Genomic DNA, 23,470 nt, shown 5'->3' on the forward strand with positions numbered 1-23,470 from the left:
ACTTAAAGGTTTATTGAAATTAATTCATAAGGTGGATTTATTGTATTAGATTTATATGCATAGAGTAGACTTTTCTCTTACCCCTTTCCTAACCTTACTTCCTTATTTATTTTTTTCTTTTTTTGGTTAAAAAAAGAGGGTGAGGTTTCTCTATCCCTTATTTCTTTTGTCTAGGTTCTTTTTTTTTATGGGGGGGAGTTAATCTGTCTATTAGACTCTACTTATTTGAAAGTCAGGCATTTGGCAGCTTCATATGTTAGAGATGGCTCCAGGTTGGCTGATAGGAAACCAGACTTTCCACCCAGGTAAGAAGTACCACAGAACCTATAGGGTACAGCTGGTGGTTGTGGGGGCGAGGGGAGGTGACTAGGCTAATATTTCTCCATTCAAAGAAAGTTCCTAGCTCTGCTTTGCATTTCCCTATTCTTGCATTTGCACAAACCTCTATTCACAGTGTTCTAATAAGCTTCTTTGTCTAGTCGCCCAAGTACAGGGATGGTTAAAGAAGCTTGTGGCAAGACTAAGAAGAGTGTGGTGGTGTCAGGACGAGGTGGCACATTTAGAGCCTTAAGAAGGAAAGGGAAAATAAACCATAAAAATGATGCAGAGGAGCACATGGATGTCAGGTCTTGAGATTAGGAGCCAGTGGCCCTGCATACTCTCGGTTAAACCCTGATGACTGTCACTGCTGTTCACAATTGACCCAGTCATCAGTTGAAGATTAGACTGTGTTTATTATAATTCATTTGAAAAGTCCGGGAGGTGCACAATAACTTTTTTCATTAAAAAAAAAAAAACCCACATACAAAGGCAGACACTGCAAGGGATCAATTTTTGTTTTCCTGCAAAAATGACCTAAGCAGATAGAGGTCAGATTCTAGCATTTTTATCCATCAGTTGTTTTTCTTATCTTTTCCTTTATATCTATCAGGATGATGTTTTTATGAAAGACTTTTGTAAATAGGCCTTTTTTTTTTAAGAAAAATATATTTTATTGTTCCTCTGTGGTGTAGTTTCAGATATATCTCAATGACCTAAAATAAAGACAGTTTTAATAGCAGTGGATTGTGATTCCTGTATGACATGAACATAATGATTAGTTTCCTGTAGCTTTGCCTTTTAGCCTCTGTTTTTTCACTTCTGCTTTAAGGCCAAACTTGTGTACCTGCTGTGTATGTAAGTTGATGCTGTATTTCCCCTACTCATTCTTCCCATTAATTCTTCAAGGTCCCCATCTATTCCTACTCTTTGGGAGCCCACAGAATTTGAACAACGGTCATCAGCAGGAGCTCTTCCTAATTTATTTATTCAACAGGTACTGAGTGCTATCCTAGGGACTGGGGAATGCAGAGAGCAAATCAGTAGAATCCATGCTCTGGAGCCATTTACATGCTAGTAGGGGGCAGAAGACAAATAAATACATTGCAGCAAACATGGTACATGGTGATGGGGAGGAAGGAGCAACAGCCGAAGAGGGAAGCCAGGGAACAACTCTGAGGAGGAACTTATTGAAATCCAACTGAGTAACGAGAAGGCATCGGCCAACATTATCTGAGGAAGAACATTCTAGGCAGCAAGAACCACACAGACGGATTTCTGAGGTAGGAATTAGCTCTGAGCAAAAGAAAACTGCTCCATTTTTGCTGAAGCAGAGAGTGGTGAATGCTCAGGATTCCCTGCTTAGATCTGCTTGTCCAGTGGGTGCCCACAGAAGCACTTCCTCTCTGGGCCTCAGTCAATGATGACCAGTCCACCAGGGGTATGCATGGCCCTCTTGCTTCAAGTGGGCTAATGTTGGTTGTGGTTTTTTTCCTCTGAGGCCACTCTTCTTGCTTTCCCTCATCCTCCTTGTCCTGTCTCCTCACTCTTTTTCTCTGAGAACATGTCCTCAGTAAATTAGGTGAACAAGAATCCTTGCTGAGCTCTATTTCTAGGAAACCATAACCTAAGACAGGTAACTGAGCTTCTGACCACTTTTTGCAGCTCCAGACCCTTGTACAGTTGCCTACTTACCATGGCCGCTTGGGTATTCCAAAGATATCTAAAACTCAACATGCAAAAATTGAATTCGTGATAATAATTCTTTCCTTCCTTTTCAAGCTTTTGTTCTTTCTTTATCTATTCCTTTGGTTTATGAGTCCACCTTTCACTTAATTATACAGAATTCAGGGCCATGCTTGGATTTTCCCTTTCCATTAGATCTCCTGTCTAGTCATGCAGCAAGTGACTCAGATTGAATGTCTCTCACCTCCTTTATCTTTCTATCTCCATTTTCTTTTAAGATTTTATTCATTTATTTGAGAGAGAGTGAGAGCAGCGGTGGGGGGAGGAGGGGGTGGTGAGGAGGGGCCGAGGGAGAGGGACAAGCAGACTCCACGCTGATGCAGAGCTCAATCCCATAACTCTGAGATCATGATCCAAGTCAAAACCAAGAGTCCTACTGACTGGGCCACTCGGGCTCTGCCATCTCCATTTTTATTGCTTTAGTTCAGGGCTTTGACTAAACTATTCATCTCTCAAGTAGCCTCCCCAGGTCCCCTCCCGCACCCCTCTAATCCATTCTACACAATTACCCTGTGGCAAAATGAAAAATCCCATCCAGCTGCTATTCTGCTTGCAGTCCTTTAGTGCTTTCCTGTTGGATTAAATGGCAGCTTCCTGTAGGATAAAATCCCCAACTTCTTAGCGCGGCTTACAGGTCTGTTATGCTCTGGCATTGAGCCATCTTTCCCTCCGCCTTCACAGCTGCCACCCGTCTATTCAGCGCTGGGTGCTTTTTCTCGACAGCTTTCAGTTTCAGGCCTCTGCTCCTTTTGTCCTCCTCCTGGCCAGTCCCTGGAAGACTCCGCTTTATGCTGCCTCCCCAGGGAAGGCTTCTTTAGCCAACTAAGTGCTCTCAAAACACATTTTGGTCTATTATAATCACTTGCTCTAGTTTTAATCACTCCCTGGGTTCCTTGAATGCAGAGAACATGGCTGTTCACATTGCTGGGTGCATCAGCACACCTTTATTGAATGAATCCCTGAAAAAAATAAATGGGAAACCTGATTGTGTGAAGTTTTTTACAAGATAACTTCATGACCATGAACACCATATATGCCCTTATCTGCCAACTCTATAGGAAAAAAGATATAGAAACTATTTGGATGAAGTGACTGAAGATAACACTTTTTTTTTTTTTTAAGGTTTATGTATTTATTTGAGATAGAGCATACGAGTCGAGGTGGGGGTTGGGGGGTGGTGCAGAGGCAGAGGTAGAAGCAGACTCCCTGCTGAGCAGGAAGCCCCCGTGCAGGGCTCAATCCCAGGACCCTGAGATCATGATCTGAGTCAAAAGCAGATATTTAACCGACTGAGCCACCCAGGCGCTCCTGGGAGATATCTTTGAACCAATTAGGATATGAAGGGAAAACACTTTCCTCTGAGCTTTCTAATTTTAAGTCCACCCAGTCCTGTGGGCTATGAGAATATTGGCTGCTCACCATTGATAGAGTAGTTACCTCCTATTGTACTTTAATCTCTTAATTATGTAAATATCTGTGAGATCATATTTCATGCTTGACTTTTAAAATTTCTTGCCTAAAATAGTTTTCAGTTGTATCCTTGTGTCTTAACCTAATTTATACCCTTTTGTGGTTCTGTTTTGTGAGGATGGAAGTACTTGCAAGAAAGACAAGGTGTAACTTAACCAATGTCCTGTAGGGGTCGCTATGAGTAGCCTTTTGGCATTCTTCCTTGCCACCCAGCACCCAGCACTGTGTGGTATGACTTGACATAATTAACCTAAGGATTGTGAGATCTGGTTTGTGTTGGCATGTTACTTTTGAAAGTGGTATAAGCTCTAACCCCTCTAATCAAGAATTCTATAGGCTTGTAAGTATGTATTTTATCACTTTGGTTCTTTTAAGTGCTACACCTGTGCATTTTTATCCTCATTTATTTGGTGCATGGTTATTTTAGAGATCTCATTATGCCCCATTTACATATGAAAAATATAAACACATAGACACATTTAAGTATTTTAGTGGCTTTTGCAGCACGAATGGTGGTAGCCATCATTGGCCTTCTATAGGACTTCAGATTGTTGTTTAATGGGGTTGTCACTCAGGATCCTTACTGGCTTCCTCCAGTGCCTTTAAAAAAATTGAATTGAGTATGATGAGGTGCATCCCCTTGATTAAATGTTTTTCCTCCTTTGCAATCACCATTAGCTGTTTGGCTCCCATTCTGTATTCTTTTGAAGCAGCCCCGCATTGCAAATCAATATCTTTCTGAAGAGACAGTGTGTTGTGAATTGCCTGGACAGCATATGCACGGTTACTTTGGCTGCAATGCTGCTGCAGAGCCTGGTTACTCTGCCTTCCTGGGAACTCCACAGGCAAGTCCATCGTGTTTGGAGGAAAAAAAAAAAAAAACCTAGATTTTTTTTGGGGGGAGGAAAAAACGAACTGTTAAAGCTATTGATACTGAATGTTAGCATGTCCTTTGTATTCTTCTGAACTATTTTTGGTCTTGTTCCACTGAGATTAGTTTCTCTTAGGTGATTTCTGGTGTTTTTTTTTTTTTCTCGTGTGTGTGTGTGTGTGTGTGTGTGTGTGGTTTTTTTTTTTTTTTTTTTTTTTTTGCTTTTGCTTCCCCCTTTCTTGGTTGTAGTACGGCCGTACCATTTCAGCTTGCTAGTGCAGAAAGATGTGAATTCAGTTGCTGTATGAGCCTGGCCTGGTGCAAACACATTACTAGAGACATGTTAAAGAGTTCCAGGTGAATCGAGCCTGAGAGAGACAACAGCAAAACGGTAAGACGGAGCATGCTTAAAATTAGAGCAGGGATTTTAATTTGGAGCATCTCGGCAAGTCTGAATCCTGACTCACTCATTTACAACTTGAAAAGGATTCATTTTATGCATGTCATTTCACTCACCCCCTTCTATTTAACTGCCAGAAACATCACAGATTGATCAAGGGGTATTTAAATTAGGGATCCGACAGGAGGTTACTCATGGAGAGTCTCTTGAGGTTCCCAAGGCTACTGCTTGTAGTTTGTAAACACCAGGAGCAGTGATAAGATGAGGAAAAGGTTTAGCGTCTGTGCTTCTTTGCTATAGCTGAGTGTTATTTCTTCCGAAACTAGTCTTATTTATTACAGCTTAAAGAGATCTTACAGATTGTTTTGCCCGGCTTTGCTTGGCTGAATGCCCTCTGAATCAAGCCAGTGAAGGACGGGAGACCACTTCTTTCATTTGGGTAAACTGATATCCATGAATTAGCTGGATTGGACCTTACTGGAATAAGCATCTCTAATATATTAGGGATCTGGGTTTCCTCCTTGCTTGTTCCACCCCTTCCCTTCTAGAGCACAGAAATGTACCTTCTTTACGTCTGTGCTGCCTGGCAGAGGTCAGTGTGCTGGTATTTTGCATCATTACACCTGTAGTGGTTATGCTTTCATGTACAGAAATCATAATCCTTCATGCAGTTCTGCCTGAAGTGCTGGCTCTAATAGTGGATGGTTCGCATTTTGGATGCTAATGGAGAACCCCTGCATGCTTGAAGGACTGGGCTAGCAGACAGGCTGCTCCAAAATGATGCTTACCTGCTTGTGCTGATGATAACAGTTGAGACACAGAATGTAAACCTCGATATCTACAGGGGTTGAATTTCTATTTCCTTTGTTAATTGACACACAGTTTTGGGGGGTGGAAGACAGTCGAAGTTGCAGAACATGTTTTAATATTGTTCAAAGTGAGACTACATTACATGGTCCTGGTGGATTTCTTAGGATCCATCTACTATATAGGTGCTGAAGTTAAGGGTGACAGCATTTGTTTTTTTGCTTTAAAAATATTCTGCTTATATATACTTTAACTCAGCAAATCATGTAGAATATAAATGATGTAGATAGTGATTATCAGTTGAGAAAATCATCAGTAACTTGCTGTAGCATGTTGGCCATAAGCCAGTTGTGTATGATTTTATGACATTAGTATTTTTAAAAAAGAACACCTGATTTCTTGATAGACAAGTGAGAGAAATTTTTCACTGGTGGGGGGCACTTAGGAGCCTGAAATATCCTTCTATATTTACTCAACTATTGATTATAAATATGAGGCATTGATTTTTAGGAATGAATATTTGGATTTTCTTCCAAAGAAAATTCAAGTTTTCTGTTATTTTTATCATTTATTACTTCCTAAAAAGTTAACATGAATTATTAGCTCTTCTTTTCCATACTTCAGTAGTTCTTTTTCTGAAAAAAACTTTTTTCTGTTCAGAATAACTCTGTGTTGTTGTTTTCTGAGAGTGATATGTTCTAGCTATTTATATTTTCACCTTTACTTTGTATAAGCTGTGAGGTTTATTTTTTTGCCCTGTGACAGAAGGAATTGTACATTTGCAAAAAGTAGTTTTTAGAAAGGGGAAGCGTGGAATAGTTATAGGACATTGATTTTACAATCATACACTTTTTTTTTTTTTTACAAGATTTCATTTATTTATATGAGAGAGAGAGAGAGAGCACTCATAAGCAGGGCATTGGCAGAGGGAGAGTAAGAAACAGATTCCTCTGAGCAAGAAACCCAGCTGGGGCTCGACCCCGGGACCCCTGAAATCCTAACCTGAGTTGTAGGCAGACACTTAACTGTCTAAACCATCCAGGTGACCCTCAGTCATACACTTTCTAATTCCTCATTCTGCAAACATTTATTAGCCATCTACTTTGTGTAAGACATTGTAAAGAACTACTATGAGGAAGTACAATGCAGTAATATATATACCCCCTCCCCTGAAGGGGCTTAGATGGAGTAGCACTGGGATTTTTCTCTGGAATATGCTCTGGAATATTCTTTCTTATGAATAAGTAAATTTGATACTTTTTAAATATTATATTTTCTCCTTAGGAGACTCCTTCTATTTTCTTTTAATCATTTATTTATTAAACAAACACTTATGGAGAGCCTACTGTGTAACAGTGTAAATGCTCTGTAACAGTTAAGTCAAAAAGATCAGGTGCCTGTCCACATGGATCTTTCCATGTACTGTACTTCTTTTTAAGATATTTCCAGGAGAAAAAAAAAAAAAAAAAAAAAAAGATATTTCCAGGAGAAATTTTGGAGCAGGTTTCTTTCATTTGGGGCAATCACAATACAGATACTGTATGGTCTGATATTTTTTCATTTTTTAATTTTGGTATATATATATATATATAATATACATACCATACTCGACCATTTTTAAGTGTTCAATTCATTGCCAATAAGTACTTTCACAAAGTACTGCTACCAACACTACTATCCATTTCCAGAATTTTTTTCCATCATCCAAACAGAAAAACTCTATACCCATTAAATAATAACTCCCCAGTTTCCCTCCCGCTGGTCCCTGGTAATCTCTGGTCTACTTTCTGTGCCTCTGAATTTGCCAATTCTAGGTACCTCATCAAATGGAATCATACAACATTTATCCTTTTATGTTTGGTTAATTTCACTTAGCATGTTTTCAGGCTTCATCTCTGTTGTAGCAGGTACCAGAATTTCATTACTTTTTAATATATGCTTTGATATTTTTTTAGTGGAGGAGGAGCAGAGAGAATTTTAAGCAGGCTCCATACCCAACGCGGAGCCCCTTGCAGGGCTTGATCTCACAACCCTAAGATCATGACCTGAGCCGATATCAAGAGTCAGACACTTAACTGACTGAGCACCCAGGCGCCCCAATATATGCTTTGATATTTGTATGGGAAACACCAGAATTCCCTCTTCTTCCGTATATGATTTCACTAAATCAAGTTTTCATATGGATACCATAATAGATAGTTTAGAGATACTAAAACTAAAAGCTTGTGGAGAGGGGCAAGGAATGAGGAATAGAAATGCACTGAGGGAATGATCTATGGATATATTACATTTGCATTCTGTACATGGCCTGGTAATTGAGCATGGTAATTGAGCTACTTAGGTTTTCATGTTATTTCTTTGGTGTTAGAAAGCAACAGTCAGCTGAAATATTCAGTGGAAGGCTGAACTGTGGCCTTTGTCAGTATTAACATTTGAATTGCACCCACTCTTCTTCAGTTCCCCTACTCTATCTGGTCATGTTGAGGTCCCCCTACAGAATTAAAGACTCAGAATTGGCAGGTTTTTAGCATTTGTGTTGTCTGATTGGCTCATCACCATCTGCTCAGCCAGTGGGAGAGTGAGACTTGACTCAGTCTCCTGATACCCTCTGCAAACCTTCCTTCACTGCCTACTGCTGTTTTCAACGGACAATCTAAAAACCCCATATATCTTCTGTGTTGGGCAGAGAAGAATAGGAGAGGAGAGTATAAGCTTTTTGCCATATTAAATAGTTTTCCATTGGATGAGGTAAGCTTGGTTTCATCAATATAGCATTCTCTTTCTCAAGTTTCTTCCTGATACTGCTTATCTTAAATCCAGATGGTTTTTCTCATAGAGAATCTTTTTAGAAAGCCAAGTTAAGGCTCTCAGAGGTATCCATTTATCTGCCATCAACTGATTTGATGATTCTTAGATTGGATCAGTCTGCGGGTTATGCCCATGCTTTTACCATACTAATCAGGAAACACAAACATATATGGGAAAGGAAGATTGAACATGGCAGTGCCTAATGTCTGAGGCAGTCCATCTTCCCCATCAGCCTGTCCTTTTTTAATGATCTTAATGCTTCTGCCTGCCTTAACTACTTTGCTGTTTGGCCTTGACTTTTGATATGAGACTGATTTAGAATCAGGTTGATCAAAGGCATGTTAAGTTTAGGTGGTGGAATTAGGGAGAGATGAATAGAGGATGGATCAGAAAATCTTAAACCAGAGAGGACTCACTTTGCTCAGCTTTAAAAGTGCTTTCTTTTGCATCAGGAGAAGAGAGAATGAGAGAAATGTTGCAGACCAGGTCAGCCTTTGCTTATTTTTCTCACAATATAAATCCTGGGAACATGTGAGGAGGACATCCCAGTGGTCAAGAGCTTGAGCTTTGTAGTCAGAGTCTTAGAATAAATTTTTCCCCCTCTACCTACTCTCTTTGTCATCTTGGACATGCTACTTAATTCTTGTGTGCCTCAATTTAAACGTCTGAAAAATCAGAATAATTATCATACTCCTTGGTGTTGTTATAGAGATTGAAAAACTACTTATAAATCATTTTCATCATAGCTGTTATATAATAAGAGCTCTATAATAACCATCATCATTATCATTGTTATCTAAAAATCCTTAATTTCCATCTCTCTCCTGTCAACTTGAATTTATCCTGTCTAAGCTTTCTTTTCCAGTTTGCTTGTTTATTGAGCATATATGGGAATTTTTAGTTTTATTGTGTTTGACGAGAATAAAAAGGGGATTTGAAAAAGTGCTTCAGTATTCCATTTATCATCTGGTAGGTTTTGGGAGGATAGCTGTTCTAGAAACTTCCTCTTCTGCCCAGCTGATACAAGTTTGCCCCAGTGGCTTATTCCTTAGCTAAATGAGATCTCTTGCTAAAATTCAAAGAGGACAGTGAAATGTTCCTGGAAGCACTGGGGCTTATTTTCAGGTGGCAGACAAGCAGCAGGATATGTGTATCCCACTGCTCTGCTCTATTCACCTTGACTCTCTCCGTTCAGATTCACTATTGACTTTACTCAGTCATAGAAAAGGTTTGACAGAACCAGTCCTCATGAAATCAGTGAGAACTCTATTATTAATGGATTGCTGTCAAATTTATTATTGCTGAAATTTTAGCTCTTTACAAGAGATGGACCAGTTGTTAAAGCTGCATTGAAAAATAGTTCCGTTTTCCCCCCAGAGATTCATTGTTCCCTGTGTTTCTCTTCATAAGCTCTGTGTGGTTAGTGACCCATATAGGATTCTCTGAAAATTTTAAGAGCTTCAAAAGTCAATCCTATATTGAGTGATGCCCTATATTTTTCTGAATTCTTTGGTCAGGTTTGTATTTCCATTTATTTTATTAGAATAAAGACATTAAACTTTTAAACTTTATAACATCATTCTTGACATTAGTCACTAAATTATTATTCAAGCATTAATACATTCTAAATTTTATTAAAAAGATGGTTATTGTAGGTGAGGAGATATAAGTTGTACTTATTTATATAGCCATCTGTTTCAGAGTAAAAAGATAGTGCACAATTTTATTTCTCTTTCAGGGAAGGAATTTAAAAATATTTATAATCTTTATTTTTAAATGCTGTTCATATGGTTACCAGTGGAAGGAAATTCAGGCCCTAATGGATCAGCCAGTACCTCCAGTAGTGTCTTTTTTTCAGTTTCCATTTTAAATGTTATTATGCCTCCTGGATGCTTGATCTTACATGAGGGACAGAACAGCGCGCTACAGATATTTGAAAGGTATAAACATGAAGGAAGAACTGGCCCAGTTTAGTACAAAGAAGCTATGGGTGGTGCAATGAAATTCAGAAGAGAAGCAAAACAATTCAGAAGGCACCCGAGACTATCGTTTGCACAGCCTTTGAGACAAATGGCAGTTTCTCTGGTCCTTGTGATGTTAACAAAACCAAAAACCAAAACCCAAAAAACCCTCAAACAGTAAGCATATAGGTAGAAAGCATCCTGGACCATGTTCATGGTTTCATACAACTGTATCTGAGCTCAGCCTTATCCATGTATTATTAGTACTTCTGGCGTGGTAGACATTTTAAAATCGCTATAGGTGATATTAGTCCTTCTTGCTAGTTTATTTCACACCTCTGCATGGTGTGGCGTCCTTTGAAAACACTCTGGTTTTCCTTTCTCAGGTTAGGTAGGACTTAAGACAAAACAGAATAAAAAGAAAAGCTATATTTAAACCTGTAAATTCTGTGAGAGAGGGGGAAAAGGTTCTTATTTGCAGAAACAGACTTTCTTTTCTATAATAAGGGCTTTAAGGGAATAGTGTCTTGATGAAGAAACTAGTTAGCCATGCGTAGTGAGCCACTTGTGTAGCTTGAGTCTTCTGTTTTGTCAAGAATGGGTATTCCAGTTCCTAACTGCAGCTGTTAGAATTTTGTAGGTTGGAATAGGCTTTTGCTTTGTGGAATCTCAACAAAGCCACTCCCTTATTGCATGTGGGGATTCTTGTTTTACATAGCCCCTTTCTGAGCCCTCTGACTATAAGTGGGAGAGGTAGATAATATAGATGTCAATTCTAATCTTTCAACTCCCAACACTATATATTCATTTGGCCATATGATATGAATGCTACACTCTTGACTCTTATCCATGATGGAATTTTAATCAGTGTATAATTATGGACATCAAGTAAGAGAAAATTCGCCTTTCTTCTTCTTTCTCCTTTTGACCTTTTTTGGGATATATAGTATGTTTTTGGTGGAAACAGTGACAGAAAGCCACCCAGACTTCCACAGAATTGCCATGTCCTTCTATTCGTGAAGAAGGGTTCCTGTCCCTTGTCCAGTGGGGTGGGACATATTCAGTTATGCCATGTAGGCAAAGGGCTTTTTATTTTCCTTCCAAGGGAGGACCTGTTTTAGGATACATGGTGCACTTTACAAGTGTAAGTTCTTTTAAAAATATTGTTTCTAGATCCTAAAGTGACTTCTTTCTTTCTTTTTTTTCTTTCAAAATTACCAAATAAACTCTGGTGAATAAAGGGCAAAGCAAGATACTGGGTTCACATCTCCTTGGCATAATTTTGTGGTAATTTTTTTCATCGATATGGTAGCCAGTGGCAAAACAATGCTTCTGTATTAGAAATGCATAAATCCACAAATTTCTACACTGGAAATAATGTTACATATGCTGTTGTAACACATGTGTATTCTTCTTGTTCTACTTTTCACTTATTCTGATCGTATTGCTTCTAAAAAATGCATAAATATTTTGGGTATACCTTAATGGACTATTTTATTTCAGAATTATTTCAGAATATTTCAAAATTATGTTAAAGAATTATCTGAAATTGCCATGACCCTTTGTGGGAATTTTGTGTAAAAATGTTACCCAAGGAATATTGAAATGATCATCATTCATATGGTACCCAGAGTTTGAAATAAATTTTGCCTCTTAAACTCTTGACTTCTCACACAATCTAACTCCCTTATTTGGCCATACCAGCGGAATCTATTATATATGGTTTAGAGCACTGCTCCTCAAACTTGTAACATGTACTCCAGTCCCTTAAAGATAGTGTTTAAATGCAGGTTCTGACTCAGTAAGACTTGAGGGGGGGAGGTGCTGAGATCTCAGGTGTTGCCAGTGCTGTTGGTCCACAACAGAAGGGTGTTAGAGAATATTCCAGATGAAATCCTGATTCCCAAAGATAGCTACATTAACAACAACAACAAAAAACCTATGTAAGCCATAGCAACCAACAGAGAGGGCATTTTTACCCTTACCATATGTATTCATTAAATTTTGTGTTAAATGTTTATCATTATTATTTGGGTGAAATAGAGAACATAGAGGTCAGTAAATATAAGCATCTGTTTATGCGAACTTGTAAGTAACTGTATCATATATACCTAAAATCGAGTATAATTTTTAAAAAGATTTTATTTATATATTTAGAGAGAGCACATGTGTGTGCAAGCAGGGGGTAGGGCAGAGAGAGAGAGAGAGAGAGAGAGAGAGAGAACAGAACTCCCATTTCATGCTGATGCAGGACTCATTGTGGGGCTTGATCCCATGACCCTGACATCATGACCTGAGCGGAAACCAAGAGTCAACCACTCAACTGACTGAGCCACCCAGGTGCCCCTCGAGTATAATTATAAGGAAGGGAAAGGGGCTAAATAAAATTATTTAAGCAACATATATTAAAGTTTAAGCAAAGATCACCTAAATTTAATATTTACTATTTCATAATAAAACTAGCAAGATAATCATCAAGCCTCTTAGTAGTAAGCATTGAAGCCCAGTAAGGATTGTAATAAAACTGTAGTCACTGAAGTGGCATAGAGGAATGTAGCGTCCTCAAGAATTCTCCATTCAACTGTGTCTGTTAGCCAGTGGATTCAGGATTTAAATGAAATTAGGTCAGATTCCAAAGAAACCAGTCAGTAGAAAAATAAGCATTTTCAAATTAAATCACAGTACTAGATGTTGAATTCTGGTGAGCAGGAACAGCTGGTGAAAGCCTTTTCATTGACTGGAAAAGATCTGGCATCAGAAGGTGCCTCATTGTTATGTAGGTAGGACTAATTTTTTTAAATAAAATATGTTTAGTTAAGGGGGAAGGCTCGTATAAGGAAAACAGTCCATCTTTGAGTAAATATTAATAGAATGCCCATTTCATGCCATCTTTTGGGCTTTGGGGAACATTAAAGAATCAGAAGATAATTTCTGTGCTCAACATGTTTACAGTTTGGTCATAGAAATATAGTGAACTTATGAGAAATAGAGCAAAACAAAGACGTCCTCCCATCCCAACGGAATAAACCAAACACGTGAAAACAAATTCCACAGTGGCTTATAGGAAAGCATATAAGGCAGCATACATTTAAGTGACAAATCATGAAGTACAATGTACAAATATCCTAGTTCTTTCGCGAGGGCATTTTTGACATGTGACAGTGACAGTGACATAAGGATGCACCTGGCATTTAGTAGACAGAACCAGGGTTGCCAAACATCCTATGATGTGACTGTAGCATCATGCTGCTCACAAATAATTTGTCAGCCGAAAGGCCTGGGATACCATCATTGAGAAACAACGCTGGGATTTTGGAGTTAAGGAAGACCCACAGAGACCGGGAGAGATCAGCAGGTATTTGTGGTGTGAACGTGTCTACCTCCTTTCTAAACCTAAAATCCTAAGGGAAATGGTATGTAAAAGGAAGCACAAGAAATAAATTTATGTGTCTGGCCTTATGTAGTTGGTCTATTTAAAATCATTTACCAGCTGCAAATGGCTGCCTGGAGTTCATAATAGAACAGTCAAGCTGTAAAAGGTCTTAGGAGCTATTTACTCCAGCTGTATCATTATACAGATGATATGACTGAGATTCAGAGAGTTTAAGTGATTGTCCTCAGTCACTTATGTGACTTACATGGGCAGGAGGCTTGCCTGGAAGTTAGCTAATATTCTGAAGGTGATTTTAGGCAAGATCTTGGTTCTGATAAAATCTAGCTATAAGTAAAAATAACACCCATGTGTATATCCCTTTATGTACAAAGAGATAACACATCCAATATCTGTGTTCTGTGTAACCATTCACATTGCCACCTTTACACACACACACACACACACACACACACACACATGAGAAAAAGACTACAAAGAGAGGGAGCATGTTTGTAGATCTTGTACGTTTAGGTTAGAGATGAAAGCAGCTGTCATGGTTTATAATGCCATTGGCATTAGAAATTCCTCCTACTTCACCCCCTACCCCCACCCCCACCATAATACCTTGCCCACCTATGCACCCCTAGCTGAAATTCTTTTTAAAAAAAATGAAGCTTTTTATTGTATAATGCTTAAAGTTCAAATAATTCTGGGAGAGGTTACATTCCGATTTTAAGTGTTCAAAAACTTGTAGATGACTGATGATGGGCTTTTTTATTGGGAGCATATTTTGAGAGGAGACACTGAGTAGGAGAAACCCATCAGACTCAGAGCGTGGTAGGGGAGGGGAAAAAACAAGAGTAAGAGTTGTTGTAGTATCAAGATTTTTGCCTATTTATATTTGCCAGTTTTGTATTGGGCCTGTCATGGATATTTCTTTCATGAACATCAAAAGACCATGATTTAGCTTACTGCCTGGCAGCATGCATATTTGCTATGGGTTAGTATAGAGTTCTTTAAGCCACTTTTCCCCTAGTGTCTGTCTTCATGAAGAGTGTGGAGTGAAGAAGTGGAGAAGATCACACCATGAATTCAGTAAAATGCTCATCACCAGAAAATGGTTGATTCAAAGGGACAATTTTCAGCCTGAATGAATTCACTTGAAATGGATGCCAGCCTTAACTGAATTAAGTTGTGCTCTTTCAAATCCATTGCTGTGAATTTGGTAGACAGTTGTCTGGAATTTACATAGCTCCAAGCTAAAATCATAGGTCAAACTGTGACTTTTGGAGCCTCTAATACTATTTAAATTTCTAACAATTTTTACTGAGTTTTGAGTCTGCCAAGTAAAGTACAGACCCCTGTTAATGATGAGTGACTCAAAATAATTGATTTAGATGAACACCTAAATATGTGGGTGCATCTCTAACCTTGCTTGAATTCTAGGTTCTATTGAATTTACTGGGAAAAAGAATAACAGAAGTTTATTTTGGTATTTGTGATGATTTCTTCTTTTTATCTGCCTTCAGGTACCACGAGACATCCCTGCTTATGTAAATTTTGTCACTTTAGTTTCCAAACAGCAGGAACAAAGCACAAAAATTCAGGCATAGAGAAGACCTAGCCTTATTCTTGTTAATATTGGCTTGTCTGTTATTTTCAGACAGCACTGATAGCACAGCTATTTCCTGTGATTGGCTTTGGGAATAGGTACCAAATGTGTTTTCTTTTGATTCTGTCATTTGAGAAAACCACTCTTAGTCTATGTTAAAGCCCGTACTTTCCCTAAATTAGTCAAAAACCTTTGCTAGACCCTTCAAGTAGAGATTTGAAGAAGGTGTTCTTGGGGGGCTATAAAATAAATAGAAAACAGTCTTTGCCAATTGGAGGAGACAATCAAATTGTTGAGGTTTAAAATATCACAAAAAGAATAACTATAATTCAGGGTACACAAAATATTGGGGCAAACTAAGTGGTGAGTGGGATTTAATTACAAAGGCTTCTGAGCAAAAATAGTTTTTGAGAAGAGTCGTCTTTTAAATTGAAGAATAATTGACATATAATATTATATTAGATTCAGGTGTATAATATAGTGATTTGATACTTATCTGTACTACGGAATGGTCATCACAATAGTCTAGTTACCATCTGTCACCATACAAAGTGGCTACAGTATTATTGACTGTATTCTTTATGCTGTATATCCCCAAGTCTTATTTATTTTATAACTGAAAGATTGTACCTCTTACTTACCTTTACCTATTTCACCCATTCCTCACCCCCTTCCCTCTGACAACCACCAGTTTGTTTTTGTATCTATGAATCTGTTTCTGTTTCATTTGCTTGTTTTTTAGATCCCACATATAAGTGAAAACATACTGTGATTGTCTTTTTCTGTCTGAATTTTCACTTAGCATAGTATCTTCCTGGTCCACTCATGTTGTTGCAAATGGCAAGATTATGTTTTTTTTTATTATGGCTAAGTAATATCCTGTGATATTTATGTATACTATATGTATAAAACCTTTTTTATTCACTTATCTGTTGATGGACATTTAGGTTGCTTCCTCTCTTGGGTAAATAATGCTTTGACATACATGGTGTCCAGATGTCTTTTCTGATTAATGTTTTTGTTTTCTTTACCTAGAAGTGTAATTGCTGGATCATATGATCTTTCCATTTTCAATTGTTTGAGGAACCTCAAAACTGTTTTCCATAGTGGCTTCACAAATTTACATTCCCATTAACAGTGCATGAGAGTTCCCTTTTCTACACATCCTCCCCAACACTTGTTATTTCTTGGCTTTTTTTATAATAGCCATTCTGACAGGGCAAGGTGATATCTTATTGTGATTTTGATTTGCATTTCCCTTTTCATCTATCTGTAGGCCATGTGTAGTCTTCTTTGGAAAAGTATTTATACAGGTCCTCTACTCATTTTTCATTCAGATTGTTTTTTTTTGATATTTAGTTATAGAAGTTCTATAAAGATCTATTTTGGATCTTAACCCCTTATAAGATATATCATTTACAAATATCTTCTCCTATTTAGTCTTTTTGTTTGTTGATGGTTTCCTTCACTGTGTAATAGCTTTTTAGTTTGACACAGTCCCATTTGTTTCCACTTTTGTTCTTGCCTATGGATACAGATTTGTTGTATTAACAAAACCAAGGAAAAAAATCATATGATCATCACAGCAGCTGCAGGAAAAGCATTTGACAAAATTCAACACCCATTTAGGATAAAAACTCTCAAGAAAGTGGGCATAGAGGGAATGTACCTCAACATAGTAAAAGCCATACATGACAGACCCACAGTTACATTACACTCAATGGTAAAAGCTGAAAGCTTTTCCTTTAAGATCAGAAACAAGATAAGGATGCTCACTCTTGCCACTTTTATTTAACATAGTATTGGAAGTCCTGACTATAGCAGCTAGGCAAGAAAAAGAAATAAAACACATCCAGATTAGAAAGATAGAAGTAGGGATCCCTGGGTGGCGCAGTGGTTTGGCGCTTGCCTTTGGCCCAGGGCGCGATCCTGGAGACCCGGGATCGAATCCCACATCAGGCTCCCGCTGCATGGAGCCTGTTTCTCCCTCTGCCTGTGTCTCTGCCTCTCTCTCTGTCTGTGACTATCATAAATAAATAAAAATTTAAAAAAAAAAAAAAAAAAAGAAAGATAGAAGTAAAATTGTCACTATTTGCAGATAACATGATACTACATATAAAAAAAACCCCTAAATCCTCTACTAAAAATCTGTTAGAACTGATGAATTTATTAAACTTTAAGGATACAAAATTAATATTAACAGAAATGTGTGGTTTCTCTGTACACTGATAACTATAAGAAAGAGAATTTAAGGGGCAGCCCAGGTGGCTCAGCGGTTTAGTGCTGCCTTCGGCCCAGGGCACGATCCTGGAGACCGGGGATCGACGTCGAGCTCCCTGCATGGACTGCTTCTCCCTCTGCCTATGTCTCTGCCTCTCTCCCTCTCTGTGTTTCTCATGAATAAATAAATAAAATTTTCTTAAAAAAAAAAAAAAGAATTTAAGACAAGAGTCCCATTTACATTTGCATCAAAAAAGAATAAAATAGCTAGGAATAAGTTTAACGAAGGAGGTGAAAGACCTATATTCTAAAAACAAGACATTGATGAAAGAAATCTTCAATTTCTTTCATCAAATAAATAGATATACTGTGCTCATGGATTGGAAGAATTCATATTATTAAAAATCTGTACTACTCAAAGCAATTTACAGAGTCAGCACAATTTCAAAATCCCAATGACATTTTTCACAGTACTGGAATAAATAATACTAAAAATAGCCAAAACCATCTTGAGAAAGAAGAACAAAGCTGGAGATTTCAAACTATACTACACAGCTATAGTAATTAAGGCAGTATGGTACTGGCATAAAAATAGACATATAGATCAATGAAACAGAATAAAGAGCCCAGAAATAAACCCACATTTCTATGGTCTATTAGTCTATGACAACTGGAGGTAAGAATATACCATAGGAAAAAGACCGTCTGTTTAATAAATGGGAAAACAAGACAGCTACATGAAAATAGAGTCTTGAACAATATGGTAGGAACGTGACTTGGTATGGGAGGAAGGAGGTAGATGTGCCTTAGGCAGAGGGCACTAACAAAGTATGTGTAAGGAAAGTTGATGGCATCCCAGGGTCTTCTGTGCCTGAAACATCTACAGTTATGGCCTTTGTACTTGGATAAGTGCCTATGTTCTTAAAAAGATATAGCTAATAAGTATAATTTTGAAAACCAGTTTGTCTCAGTACAATTAAGCATTGACTACTGACTTAATTAAATTTCCTTAATTTTGAATACTAATTTAGTATGACTGATTATTTTAACATATTTCAGACACCTTAAAGAAAACAAGTACAAATATGATTATTGCAAATTATATTACTATGCTTACACTCATCCTATTTAAAACACCAACATTGTGGGTTTAATTAATTTTATTTATGTGTCTTTTTATACCTTCCTAGGGTTATAATCTACTTATTTAAATTATTTCCAGGGGTTTCAGTAACATTTTTTAAATCTTCTTGGGGTTGTGTAATCTTTAGAGATCCACAAACAAAAACAATGCCTTTTCAGAATAGCTGGGCTTACAGGATCTGAGCTGTTGACTGTTGGGTCTCCGTTGCTTTTTCCAAAGTGATTCAGATCTGTGTCACTGGTTAGCAGTCAGTTGAGTTTTCTTTTTAAGGGTTAAATTTCTCTTAGTTATTAAAATTTAACACATTTCCAAAAAATGCCTCTGCTCCCTGTTTTCACATAAGTTTTCCTTGCAATTTGGTGTCTTCCTGGACATGTTCTTTGTAAAGCATTGCTTAGGCAACATTGCATATTCTTAATTTAGTCTGTTACTGTGTTAGATTGACCTGCCCTGTTAAGAGCATTCCTTGTTGCTGCTCTTCCTATGCTTGTGCTGCTGGTACAGTTCCTACTTTTGCTAGCACTAGTTGCCTTCCTCCTTTCTTAATGCAGTTCCATGTATTAAAACCAACCATATCCTATTCCATTCATGCCTCTTTTATTTTATAACTGCCTTTTGCCCTTTATACTAGCTTTGCTTTTTTGAAGTCATAATGGTCTTTTCAACAATTCCCCTTGTTTCATTTAACCATAGTTTTATTTTCCTGGTAATGCCCAAATGCATAATCACAATTTGGCTGTTAGGAATCCCTATAGGCAGACTTCTTTGTCCCCTTCTTGCATTGCCCCTGACATTTGTGAAAGGATCCTAGTTTTCTGGTAACAGCTGGATATTTCACAGCTGTTTTGTGTTTCCTGCCCTGTGAACTGGAATCAGATTACCTTCCAAGGATTCCTCTTTTTTCATAGTGGAGAATTGGAACATAGACCAAAATCTGGGCACTGGGGTACACATGAAAGTAATGCATCAAAGAGCTACTGTTTGGTGTTTGGAAGAATCTGTCTTTTCGAGGTTATGGATTCCCACTGATTTTTTTCTGTTTGACATATCATGCTTCTGTCCTTCCGTTTTGTTAAAATATCCGATTTTATGTGTCTTCAAGACTTTCTACTGCACTGACCATAAGCATTTTGTTGTGGGAAGGAAGGATGTTTATGTAGATTGCTGAGTTTGATAGAAGGAATCAGATGAAGACTTGGGTGTTGGGGAGTAGCACAGTGTATAATTTGACTTCTAGAACCCTCTTTCATTGCTAGGACTCCAATGTACTTGCTCATCTCTTTATGTGCCCTGGTTCTTCAATAATTTTATTCTTTGAGCTGCCAGAAATTGCAGCTTTCTGTGGGGAATGAGTACTATTCTTACTTCATCTTGCCTGCATCTTTCTCTGGGCCCAAGTCCTTTTGTCTTCTTTTTTGGAGTCTGCCTGGTGAGTTGTCTGAAAAGCTCAGGAGGTCAACAAGGCTGGTTCCCTCTTATCTTCATAAAGGCCCTAGATTCTTCTTTCTGTTCTGCTCGTGGTTAGCAGAGCTGGCGAGATTGTGTTTAAGCCGTTTGTCCCAAATATTGGAAACTTGAAACATTTCCAGTACAGTCATTGAGTCCTGCATGGAAAATTCAAGTATAGATTACTTTCCTGGATGAAGATACATGTACAGAGTGGGTGCTGATAATGGTATTATTCATGTAAACCTCAGGAAAATTGGAGACCAACATTAATTGTGTGTAACCCTAATTATGTAGAGCTGTGTTTGTGGGCTGATGGAGTTACACTGTGCAGAAAACTAGCAATATTTGGCCATTTAAATTGATAATGGTCACAAGACTTGTCACTTACTTTTTCCTGGATCTGATACAGTATATCAAATTCAGAAAGTGGTGTCTGCAACAAGTTCCTAAGAACATTCTACGCAAATGTCAAAGTACTTCAAGCAATTTCAGTAAAGTGAGTGTATTAGTTTTCTACTGCTGCGTAGCCTATTACCACAAACTCACCAGCTTATTAGCTCAGTTTCTGTGAAGTCCGGGCATGGCACAGCTGGTTTCTCTACCCTTGGGCTCACTCGAAATCAAGATTTTAGGCGTGGTTGTGGTTCTTACCTGGGACTCAGGATCCTCTTAATTATCTCACTAGTTGTTGACAGAAATAATTTTCTCATGGTTGTAACAGGACCATCGTCCCCATGTTCCTGCCAGCTTGGCCGATGAGCACTCTCAGCTCTAAGAGGCTGCCTCGCAGTGCTGTACCGTGGAGCCCTGTTTCAGTTCACAGCATGAAATGTTTGCTTCTGCCAGGCTACCCAGATCACATCTCTCTTTTTCTTCCTGAGACTAGCTGAAGAAAACTCTCTGCTTTTAAAGAGCTCACCTGATTAGGTCAGGCCCACTCAGGATAATCTCCCATTTGCCACATGATAGAATGTAATTATGGGAGTGATATCTCATCACTTTCACATTCAAAGGGGAGGGGATTATTCAAAAGCAAGAGACATTGCTTTGGGGTATAGTCATGAGCAGAGCTGTCTTCCAAAGGTGAGGGACATTCCGTGTCACTTTAGAATTCTATCACAATGAGCTGCTGGTTAAAAAAAATCTTTGATGCATCAATATGTATGTTTATTATTCTTGTGTCGAGACTGCTGTCTTTTTGACAATAGCTTTTGGACAGTAAATTTTTCAGTGCTTTGGGCCTGTTAACAGCAGCAAGAAGACTACTTATTTGAATGAACTTTCTTACATCTGATATATTAATTTGGCAGAACCTTACTGAACTTTATTGTGGGCCAGGTGCTGAGCAAGGCACCGCAGGAGAAGGGTGCAATAATGTGGACAGTGGTCTTACCTGCAAGGAGCTGGATAAAATTCTGGGTCTAGTGTGGTCTGTTTCTAGAGTACCTGGGAAGCATGGTCCCCTGCAAACCACTGTGGGTACTGATACATTTGAAAATTATCATAAGAGTTAGGAACTGACCAGCAAGAAATATGTAGTGAACATAGCAAATAAAATCACAACCGTAGACATGCATATTTCCATATAACTATACTATTTCCAAGAAGTTCATGTTAGTGATAGTTTTTTACTTATGTTTTGTTGTTTCTTAGTAGAGGACAAAAATGATAAATGTGAAATGCTTAAGAATGTTTGTAGGGAACTGTTTTAAGCTTAAGAAATTTTGTTGAAATACTTTTTCCCTTGGGATCCCTGGGTGGCACAGTGGTTTGGCGCCCGCCTTTGGCCCAGGGCGCGATCCTGGAGACCCTGGATCGAATCCCACATTGGGCTCCCAGTGCATGGAGCCTGCTTCTCCCTCTGCCTATGTCTCTGCCTCTCTCTCTCTCTCTGTGACTATCATAAAAAAAAGAAAAAAAAAAGAAATACTTTTTCCCTTGAAAATTAGGAAAAGGCTGCCACTCTTCTGTCTTAATGCTAGAATACTGTAGAAACCTGGTTTTCTACTGTGCACAGCTCACACTGGTTTCTGCAATTATCCATAAATGTGCCATAGTCAGATCTATGAAATGAGAGGCTACCTGACTGAACATATAAATGTAGGACACTTCACATAAAGCACGAGGAGAGACATAAGGCCCTACTTTGCAGTACATTCCATAGCAATTTCTCTTAAATTGTAGAGATTCAGAGAATTTATCAAAACCTCCAGTTGGGGAATCTCTGTCTCCTAAACTTAACACATAACCTTGTGAGTCTTAGTTTTGCCAGCCAATCTGTTAGCACAAAGAACAGCAAATGAAAGGTTTATGGAAGTTATGTGGCTTCATGAACTTGTTCAGAATGAAGTTCATTTTTTCAGCTTCAGTGGTGCCCTTACAGCCCTTCTTTCTTCTGCTGACATGTTGAAGTGACATTTGTCCTTTAGCCTTTGCTAATATTTTTGCTGTAGCTCTGTTAGTATACATGTGTTACAAATTTATACTGCCTAGTGAAATTTCCCCCATATATCTAGAAAAAAAATTTTCACATATTTTCCTATAAATATAGAAAAATCCCAATTTTATCTGATAAAATATGTTTTACTAAGATAGTTCTTTTTTTTTTTTTTACTAAGATAGTTCTAAGGCTTTGCATAAAAAATAGAATAGAGGGTTAAGTGGGATGTAGAGTTAGCTCCACTGTCTCCTTTGCAAAACTACAAGATTTTCCTGTGGCACTATGCTTCCTGGTGCTATTTTCAAGGATAGAGTTGTAGTGTTTCCCATTAGCCATGTATTAATTCAATCCACATTTACATCTTTTTATATTATCATTTTATATACATTTATTACCTTGTTTGATTTATATGTACATATGTAAATCTCCTTTTAAATTAAGAAACTAGTAACATTTTATGGCTGAAACACAGAGATTAACTTCTTTCTGAAAGTGTCACAATAAATTGAAAGACCCGTGAATTGGCTTTTCTTTCTTTCTTTCTTTCTTTCTTTCTTTCTTTCTTTCTTTCTTTCTTTCTTTCCTTCCTTCTTTTAGCCATGTTTTGTAGTCCTTTGTATAGATCTTTCTATAGATTCTTTCCTTCTTTTCTTTCTTTCTTTCTCTCTTTCTTTCTTTCCTTCTTTCAGCCATGTTTTGTAGTCCTTTGTATAGATCTTGCACATATATGGTCAGAATTATTGCTAAATATTTTGTATTGTTCAAAGCTGTTGTAAATTGTTTTTTATTTTTTATTTTTTGCTAAATTGTTTTTTAAATTTTAATTTCTGATTGTTTGTTGATAGTATCTA

General features: G+C 37.9%; 1 protein-coding gene across 4 annotated transcripts in view; it reads left to right on the forward strand.

Annotated features, from left to right (window-relative positions):
• CDK14 (cyclin dependent kinase 14) overlaps window positions 1-23,470 on the forward strand; it is a 727,523-nt gene that overhangs the window by 266,230 nt on the left and 437,823 nt on the right. The window contains exon 1 of one of the 4 annotated variants that reach the window (XM_041727414.1): window positions 4,663-4,796. The exons of the other annotated variants lie outside the window; for them this stretch is intronic. The gene's annotated coding sequence lies outside the window, so the exon portion shown is untranslated. Of the gene's footprint in view, window positions 1-4,662; window positions 4,797-23,470 lie in introns of those variants that run through there. 4 annotated transcript variants of the gene reach the window in all.

This window comes from Vulpes lagopus, chromosome 13, assembly GCF_018345385.1.
Source record: "Vulpes lagopus strain Blue_001 chromosome 13, ASM1834538v1, whole genome shotgun sequence".
Taxonomy (NCBI): Eukaryota; Metazoa; Chordata; class Mammalia; order Carnivora; family Canidae; genus Vulpes; species Vulpes lagopus.